The 10,306-nt window shown below is 46.5% G+C and overlaps 1 protein-coding gene across 1 annotated transcript in view; it reads right to left on the bottom strand.

The window, feature by feature from the left end:
* Positions 1-9,729, bottom strand: part of FAM32A (family with sequence similarity 32 member A) — a 72,496-nt gene extending 62,767 nt beyond the window's left edge. The window contains exon 1 of the mRNA XM_069649324.1: positions 9,582-9,729. The gene's annotated coding sequence lies outside the window, so the exon portion shown is untranslated. The remainder of the gene's footprint in view (positions 1-9,581) is intronic.
* Between the last annotated feature and the right edge of the window lie 577 nt (positions 9,730-10,306).

A 10,306-nucleotide genomic window follows, 5' to 3' on the forward strand; every position in this document is an offset into this window, starting at 1 on the left:
TGGAAGTCTGGTATCTGGTGTTTGACACAACGACTGAGACAGCCCTGCCCGAAACTGGTATGAATGCAGTGTGTAGTGTTGAATGCCTGGGTACTTGTCCCAATACACATTCCTTGTTGTGAGTGTCTGAGAGGGAGGAGTATGGCCTGAATGCACTGTATGCCCGATTGGCTGACTGCTGAATGCCCTTCTGAGTGATTGGTTGCCCGAGTGTGACTGAGCAGAATGAATGAGAGATCAACAAGTATATCTGGGGGCCTCTCACTGCTAGAAATCGTTCAGAAGCTGAAGTTGAAACTGACGCTTAATCTCGAAGCCGAGCCTGAAGAAGGTGGTTGACTGCTGTCTCCCTTCACCAAAATCCAAAAGCCGAAAGCCATCGAGACTGATCCAAGAGAGGACCTGGTTAGGCGCCCTCTTCCCGTGCTCCGAGGGACCATCGAGCAACGGTAACCTTCGCCGAAGCGCCCTGGAAGTCAGGCACCCCCCCCTGCCCCCGACAGGCTGCCGACCGGAGACTGGGACCACCGAGGAGAACGAAGATAAGCACCGGACATTCCATCCACCGTTGTCGACCAGGGTTTGCAGGTTTGCTATGACCGCTGGAGGGCCGTCGAAGCTGCGTTGCCCAGAAGTGGGAACCGCTTGATGCCGTGCCACCGAAGACTTGATTCACGGACGCGCTTGTCCGCACCACTGTCCGCCTTATCCCGCCGGAGAAGGCCAGGCCGTCAACGTGACGGTATCCCGCCACCCAAAGACCGTAGAGAAGCCGGACTACTCGACGCCCTTGCTGGGCCACAGTTCTTCACAAACTCTTTGCGGTCTTGAACTATCGACATCGAGGTGCCCCGCACGCCTCTTCCTTGCAGGACGTCTTCGCTCCGTCATCAACGAGCACCGCTGGGACCGAAGCTGCCGAGTTCACTTTCTTTGAGGAATCTCGATGATCCGTGGCTCCTGCTTTAAAGGGAGCTTGCTCAAGAAGGATCTGTCGACGACTCGTCGTCGAACTCTGCTATTCCAGGTACATTGGGGTGGTAGAAACTTTGTAGAAGGAAATGAAGACTTAAGTGAACAATATATGGACTGGGCTTGGGATAGATCATTATTTTACAGGTTGCCCAGGTTGGGGGGTGCGGGGGGATCTCCACACAGAACTGTGTCTAGTGGTAGGGGCCAGTATTCTGCCAATTTTTCTAAACAACTGCTTACCTCTTATGTCTATTGTTGGTTACTTAATCCGAGTACAGTTGATGGACTTTAATGAAATCTGATAATTGTGGTACCACTTAGAACTGTTTATATTTGCCATTGTAGATTTACTGAGCACAAAATGAGTTATTGTGATTGTGTACATAACCTTGAACTTAATCATATAAAAACTGTTTCAACTAATATAGTGTGTGGACATTCCTTTGTGGGGGCTTGGGGACTACACTACTTAAGAACCAGCCTGCATCACCTCCTGAGAAGCTAGGCCCCAATTGCTCGTCCATTGCTACCAACAATATTGAATCTTGGCTAGGGTCCTCTGTGCCTCTCTACCATATAGAGCACAAGTACAGACACCCCACCCCAGTCTTTACAGGGACCCACCCCCGTAATCCCTGCTCCTCTTAAATGGTGTAATGGGTCACACCTTTAACAGGTCAAACCACAGCATTTTTGCCGCAATTTTATCACTGCATACTGGGTCAGGCAATTGATCCGTATCACACACACCTGACGGCCGTCTCTTCCCCACAGGGATAAAAGGTGGAGCAAGAGAGCACAGTACGAGTGAGGCAGACAGCAGGACGAGAAGGCTATCCAGACCCGGCAGTTCAAGAGGAAGAGAAAGGCAGGAAACATTGAGAGGCTGACGAGGAGAGACACAACCTTGCCCTTTTTGACAAAACCCTGCGAAACCTCCACAGAGGGAATCGTAAGACTGAGGACAACAGCCCAAATGTGTTGCAGCAGATGGAAACGGTACAGGGAGTGTGTCGATGCGGATAAACCGGAGCGAGGGAGACTCCCGCTTCCGTGGTACCGGCCTTAACTCCAGTTAAGACGAAAGCCAAGCGGTTCATCACAGCCAGTGAGTCGAAGGGGGAACCGATAAGATCCGGGTTGATTGATTGATTGATAGTTTATTTCTATCACGCTCATACACAAGTGTTTCAGAGCGCGACAAGGCAGGGAAAGGGAACAGGGGAGAACAAAAAACGATTTTACTAGGCCCAGTGACATTGAGAACGTGCAAGTGCAGGGTAGAGGGAGAAGGGGGAACAAAAGGAGAGTGCGGAGCGAGAAGGAAAAAAAAAAAATTATAATAAAATAATAAATAAAAAGGCAACAAACAATGGGAGTGCAGCCAGCAAGTGGCAAGTGCTGGATTTATGGCAGCAGGCCGTGTAGGTCTGAAAGTGCAGGAAGAAAAGGGGAGGGCTGTATGGGTACAGATACAGACCCCAGTGCACAGGGTGGTCCGGAGGCAGTGCGTGAGGGTGGCAAGATGAGCAGGTACCTGGGCCCAGAGGACAGAGGGTGGCCAGATGCATGGTGCCGAGGGAGAGTAGAATCAACAGGGGAGAGGGGAGGAGAAGGCAGAAGCAAAGAGGAAGGTTGTGAGGTGCTTCCGGAACCGGAGAAGGTTCTCCTCAAGTTTTAGAGTGGCAGGGCGGCTGTTCCAGAGGGAGGCCCTAGCCGAAGACAGATCTACCCACAGCTCGTTTCCTTGAGAAACGAGTGACCCTGAGGGAGTTAGATGTAGAGGAGCGGAGTGCTCGAGATGGGAGGTATTTGCGGAGGGATAGCTGAAGGTATGTTGGACCCAGGCCCCAGAAAGCCTTGTGGACAATGCAGAGGGTTTTGAATTTAATCCTTGCATCCACTGGGAGCCAATGGAGAGATTTCAGAGCTGGAGAGATACGATCCCAGGGCAAGTCTTGCAGTCCTGTTCTGGATAAGTTGTAAAGGGCGGAGAGTAGAGGCACGTAGATTAAGAAAGAGGCTGTTGCAATAGTCCAGTTTAGAGAGAACCATAGGTTGGGAGACAGTGAGCTTCTGGGGGAATGAGAGGAAAGGAAGAATACCTCGGAGGAGGTTTGACTTTTTTGATACATCAGCGATGTGGGCAGAGAAGGAGAGTGTGGAATCAAAGGTGACACCAAGGTTCTTGGCCTCGCAGGTGGGGATAGGAGGAGGGCCAAGGGAGGCCAGCCAGAGAGTGGCATACGGGTTGTGATGAAAGAAGTCGCAAAGTGGCAGAGCGAAAGAAGTTAAAAGAACTGTAAAATTATAAAGGGGAGACCAGCTGCAGAAGGGGACCGGCACCACGTGGGTGTTGCTCCAAGAAACTCTGGTTGATCCCAGTCAGAGTGAAACTACAGATACCAGAAGGCTGTAGGAGAGCCACCAAGATAGGTCAAAGTGGTCATACAGGAGGTCAAGCAAAATCCCTGTACAGTTGAAAGCCTTTGACCCAAGAACTATAAAGAAAGCAAGGGAAGTGAATCCCTCCACATGAGAAAGCCAGGGAAGTGAATCCCGTAAACATTGACAGCAAATGTGAATGTAAAGTTGGCAAGAGTGAACCCGGAAGAGGGATGCTGACGAGAAGGGGTCAAAGTCTAAAGTCCCAAGAAACGGTGTGTTGACAAAGGTGAACACGGCCGAGGGATGTCCTCTGGAACTTTTTTTTTAAAAGACATTACGATTTGTGACGAGAAAAGCCATAGTGAACCTGGTGGAGGGAGGCTCAAAATTGCAAAGGGTCTGCGCTCGGAAGAGTGGGGACGCAGGGGTGAACCAGCATCACCCTGATCAAGTGAACCTGAGAAAGGGAGATTCACAGCAAACTGTTGAAAATACTTTTTACGAGAACGATAGAGGCAGATTTGTTGAAAGCCATAGTGAACCTGGTGGATGGAGGCCAACAGTCGAGAGAAATCCAAGCCCGAACGAGGGAGATCCAGGGGTGAAACCATCACACAAAGTCCATTAAGAGAAAGAACTGTTATTGATTGATGGCATAAAGATTTGTGAAGGGTCAGCGCCTGGAAGAGGGGGACTCAGGGTTGAAGAATCCTCACCCGAAGTGAAACCAGGAACAAACTTTCATTTTGTTGAAGGAACTTTTGATTTTGTTATTTGAATAAGTCAGGCCCGCGAAGACAAGAGACTTTCAAGAGAAACAAGAATTGGCCATCGACGGCCCTGATAGCTGCAAGTGGAACTGTCGAGTTGTGCTGGGAAAGCTCGAGTGGGTGCTGTGCTCCAAGAGCCCACCTTACCCCGTGCTCAAAATATAGGAAAGGGAGACCCAAGCTACCGCATCCTGACATTATTTGAGACCACTTCTTTCGTTTCTTGAAAACTATCCCACACCCTTTTTTGTTTTTATTAGTTGTAAGGTTTGGCAATAGGTTTCTTAATATAGGCCCCTTTTTATTTGACACGACGCCACTAGGACTGCCTTATTTTCATTTGATAGTCGACGCTTGCTCCCATCTTAGATTTAGGTTTAGATTAGGCGCTTTTCCAACCTGCACACAGTTTAATAAACACCCTTGAACTGTGATCACTTGTGTCTGTCTTTACTGTTGCCACCATGAGTTCCTTACAACTTTCATACTTGAATGAACCACATCCTGGGGTCAACTGATGATCATCCAACTACACTAGAAGTCATTCCCACATCATCAGACGTCATCAGGCTATTAAAGTCATCAGCAAATATCTCAGAATGGTGGATGATTTGGGGGATGAGCTTAGGATGACTTAATGACTATGCCAACATTATCCCCATTTTAGAAATTTTAGAAAACTCTAGTTCCTGGTATGGATAAAGCCTGAGACTATGTTGGGCCAAAGTGGAAGAAAGAGGCCTAAACATAGCATGCACCATCCCAGTCAAAAGCAGGAACCCAGCACCGTCACAATCAATACATTTCCATGCTGACTTGTTAGGTAAGAATTGGTGTTGTCCCACTGTGTGAGACTACACAACACTTACCTGCTTGGTATTAGGTAAGCCCACCTTTTGGTATAGGTCTGAACTACACAGGTTGGCAGTGTGACTGAGCATCCAGGCCTACCTCATTAGGGATAACTGAGCTGTAGAGCTGTACAAATTAAATCTGTACATACAAGTAGCCAAGTAACACTTACACTCAAGGTTTCAGTTATAAATAGTTATTTATTTAATTACCATCATTTTTTAAATAAGCGTTCTTTAGAAAGGCAATTCATGTAACAATGTAAATATACTTTTAAATTACTTTTCAGAATCAGAGCAAGTTAGTGGATAATCTTTGGATATGCTTCATACACAATTGCTACACCATGGGGTGACTTCAATCACAAGGACAATAATGGCATGTATATATCACACTTTCAGATTCTGAGGTTGCAGAAAGGTTTAAGGACGGAAAAAGGTTAAACAGGTTCTTAGTATATGTGAGGACAAATAAATCTTCCAATGAAATCTAGAAAAGCCTTTCCCAGCAGTAACAGTCTAAAACAAGTTACACCTATGAGGGACAAACCATATGAGTCAGTGGGCTAGAAGAGTCTGCAGGGACCCAGGACAGCCAAAGTCAATTTGAAACAGTCTATGGAGCTGAGGCACTTCTTAGAATCAAATGTCTTGCACAAAGTTAGAGAGTTTGTTAGAAAATCACTTGTAGGGTCGCAAGCTGTGAAAACAGAGTTGGAATGAACTCTAAAAATAAGCCACTGCAATTCCCAACTGAGAAAAGCAAGGCTACAAGACAGTGAGGTAAGTACCCTAAGTCTAAACAGTACCTCTGGTTTGAAGAAGAGTGGTCCAGCTGGCTTCTGTCCTGCTACAGCGTTGCAGACCCTGTATTCCTGAGCCTTAGTCGTGGGGACAAGAGGGAGGACATCTGTAGGGCTCCTGCGGTGGTACTTCGGAGGTCGTTGGCGGCTATGGGCTTTTTTCGGTTCAGCTGCACTTTGCGGGTTTCAGCGCTTAGTAACAGCACTGTTGCGGATCTCTGGTACCAGTTGGGCTTCCTACACTCCTTGGGTCTGGTGAGGGGACTCTAGTTCTGGTCGTAGTGCTTCTGGAGCTTCTATCTGGATTTCAGACGTTTCACTCGACTGCGGATTACTCGACCCCTGGCACTTGGTTCTTGCAGCAATGAAGAAGTATAGCCAGACAGGGAAGATGGTCCAGTGGAGTTAGTCTCTAGGTTAGTTGGTCCCACTAACCCAAGGGGAGAAGTCCATTCCAGAGCTTCTTTGTCTGAAAAGAGAGTTCCAGCACAGCAGCAGGGCTTCACCGGGCAATTCAAAGGTCCAGGTGGATGCAGCAAGCTTCGTTCACGGTTTCTTCGTCAGGTGTTTCTCCCAGTTGTCGACGCTGCCTCTAGTCCCAAAACCCTCGACTTTTAAGCAGGTTTCTCCCATTCATGCACAGCCTAGGCTGTCAATCACACATCAGGGTCGCTGTCCTGAAAGGACAGCCAGCCAGCCAGCCATTCAGGACTGGTTGCATTTAGGCATTCCTAGAGACAAAGGACAGGGGAGTTTCGGGACCCTCCCTCACATCCTGTCCTTCCAGGCATACTGGAGCCAGAGGCGGGACTCAGGGCTGAAGTGCACCAACAGCAAGACAAACAAAGGGCTTCAATCTGTTTGACGCACAGAGTAAAACCCAAGAAAGACCTCACAAACAGAAAATGGCAAAAAAGAAGACACAGGCCGTTTTGATAAAACGGTCACCCCTGGGTACTATACTGCAGTTGAGGGTTCAGCCTGCGGTAGAAAAACGCAATGGTAGGAAAAATTAGACCACTGCCACTAGTCATTTGAAAGTAGGGAGGGCAACATACAAATGTTATATGAGAATTATTATATGAGAATAAGGGGCTACTAGGTAACCCCCAGCACTCCACATAAAATGGTGTGTGCTGGACCCACAAAGAGAAAAGTCATTTTCACTCTACTATTCTTGGGAACAGTAGTTCACACAAGAAAAGGTATTTTAAACCTTATGAGAAATTTAAAGGATTTCCCAGTGACACTGCACTGAAGTTTGATGTGTGTCATCATACAAAAAGTAGATGCATATGGAGTTTGTCATACTCCCAAAACAGTGAAAACACATAATCCAAAAGGTCAAAACACATGATGCAGTGGGAAAAGGGTCTCACTCACTCCAGGGTTAAAATTAAAAAGTCCTACAGTCCAGCAAAAGAGCTGGGGGTCTCTAAGGTTGAAGGGAATTAGCACAGAAATGAGAATTCTCCCTAACATGACTGCACCAATATATGCCAGTATTCACATGCACTCCTTCACACACTAGTCATGTTTGCTTTGTGCAAAATCCAATAATCAACAACCATAACGGGAAGTACCTCCAGGATAAAAAAAAAAAAAAGAAAAAAAAACCCCAAAAGAAAACGATCCAAAAAAGAAAGAAGCAATAAACAAACAGAGCCACAAAATCCCATCAACTACCCACAACCTACCAAATACAAGCAACAACAAACCACAAACAGCAAAGACTAAACACAAAAGACCATGAAAAACACCAATCGAAAGAGGACTCCCACTAAGGAACACAACCGACACATCATGCCTCGCCACAAGAAAGACAAAGAAGCCAGAAAAGACAATAGAAATAATAAGAAATCCCAAACCACTCGCGAAGGCACGGACCAGCATGATCCCACAACCCCAAAAAACTCGACAAACATCTGAGATGGCCCAAGGAGACATACAAATAACAGAGCAAAGACAGACTACAATGCTCGCTACCTGTCCACATACGACAACGTGGTAAACAAAAACATCACATGAACCGACAGCCAACAAGCTTCACGAATACAGACCCAACCAGGACACCAAACGGATGACAACTAATAAACCATCCCAACCCGGTCTGCACCATGGACAATACCGCAACCAGAACAAGGAACAAATTGGACACCATCACACTCACGCTACACCCCCTATATCACCAAGACTGGAACAACAGAGGGGTAGCGACCCCATTTACCACCCGGAAACGAACCAACCCCGCCATAAACCTTATCGGTCTACTCGACAAAGAGACTGACCAACAAAGAACCACCCCACCCAAAAGACTCAACCGGGAAAAACCCACCTGGAATGGAAACCCAACCAACAACACACTGGTCAGAACAAGCAATACCAACAACAACACAAAAGGGAAATCCAGCAAACTACACTGCAGCCTCCTCAACATTAGATCCATGGCAAAACACTCAACAGAAACCAATGACCTAAGCGAAGGAGGCACAGACGTGCTCTTCCTTACAGAAACCTGGCTATCAGACAACTATAAAGCCATCGCGAACGAAGCAATATCCGACAATTATAAATGAATCCACGCCAACAGAGAAAACCGAAGAGGAGGTGGAATCGCAATTATACACAAAAATCACACCTGAGCATTTTGAAGCATCACAACCAACGCGGAAGACTATGAATCCCTCCTAATCAAGATCGGACTCAACGACAAATCCAACATAGTATTCATACTGATCTACAGACCATCTTCTTACAACCCCAACTTTGCAACAAAACTAGCGGACGAGGCCGCCATGCTATCAATCCACCACGACAATCTAGGTGAAAGAGATCCCACCAATACAAACAGATACAACAGAAGACACACTCAACAATTGGATCACCAAGACCATTGACCAATTAGCACTAGCTAAAACATTCAAAGTAACACCACCAATAAAACTGGCAGCAAAATGGTTCACAGAAGAACTGAAAAAACACCAAAAAAACAACTGCAAAATGGAGAGAATACACCAGACTATATAGACTATAAAATACCAAAGACAACTCAAACTGTACAAAGCAACAGTCCTCAAAGTAACAAAAAAAAAAAAACACTACTATGCCACAAGAATCGGCAAACAATTCATAGAAAGAACTCCATCACCCCTACACAAACACTTTGTGAAAGTCACTTACACCAGAGCAGGGTCTGTGTAGTAGCTGCACATCAGTTACTGTCATTTATCAGGCCTTAGCCTGCACAGGTATTCTATATGTAGTCACTTACACCAGAGCAGGGTCTGTGCAGTAGCTGCACAGCAGTTACTGCGTATGCAACCTTTAGCCTGTGCAGGTATTATTAGATATGTAGTCAGTTACACCAGAGCAGGGTCTGTGTAGCAGCTGCACAGCAGTTACTGCGTCTGCTAGCATTAGCCTGTGCAGGTATTATATATAGTCACTTACACCAGAGCAGGGTCTGTGTAGGAGGAGCTGCACAGCAGTCACTGCGTCTGCGAGCATTGCAGAGTCTGAACCGTACCGTAATGAGCTTCGGAGCAGCTACTGTGTCTATGCCAACAACAGGCTGCCCCGTGTAATTTCAAAACCAGAGGTTTAGAAAATCACGTACTTACAACATTTAATTTCAACAAGCGATAAGTGCAACGCAAGGAATTGCAGCTTCAACGTGAATTCCTAGTGGTTGCAAAACGGCTCAATATAACAAAGGGATAAGAACGTCTACGTTGATTGATGCTAAAAGAAATGCATACAAAATTCACTACAAGAGCTGGATTGCATGCACTCACCTGATGTTGACTGGAAAACGGGATATGAGCGTTTGGTAAAGGGTAGTTTTCTAGTTCCAATTCGAGAACTGACAATAGCAACACTCCGCCTCCACTTCATCACGTGGGCTGTTCTGCATCACGTGGGTTTCAACGTCCGCTTCATCACGTGGGGCTGCTCTGCATCACGTGGGTTTCAACCTTCACGTCATCATCATTTTTGCACGAGCTGGAAGGCAAGGTGTTACCAGAGCGATTCCTCCATTGCAAAGCACATTTCATGTAGTTGATTGTTATTTGGTTTCTGATAAGTCTTTAAATTATCTCATGTTGATTGTCAATATTGGGGAGGGGGTATTTATGTGTATTTTGGTGGTTTATAGTGTGCATCGGGTGTGAGTTACTTGAAGTATAGGCGGATTCAGTTTTTTTTCGTTATTTTGGTGTATATTTGGGATATGTAAAGTGCTACACAGGCGTGAGGCAATATTGGGGAGGGGGTATTGTGTATTTTTGGGGTAACTGTACACATAGCTCTCAACTCACCCGCTTTTGGCGGGTGTCACCCGCCTTGAAAGCAGATGAACCACCCTCCAAGTCCTTCATACGCCCATTCACTTCTATGGGCCTCTCACCCGCCAAAAAGAAAATCGGGTGTTTTCACCCGCCATGCTGACAAAAAAGGTTGGGAGCTATGCTGTACAGTTATTTATTTCTCCTGCGGGGGGGCGATTTGGCATTCCCCG

The sequence above is a fragment of the Ambystoma mexicanum genome, chromosome 1p (assembly GCF_040938575.1).
Source record: "Ambystoma mexicanum isolate Mex_15411 chromosome 1p, UKY_AmexF1_1, whole genome shotgun sequence".
NCBI classification, from domain to species: Eukaryota; Metazoa; Chordata; class Amphibia; order Caudata; family Ambystomatidae; genus Ambystoma; species Ambystoma mexicanum.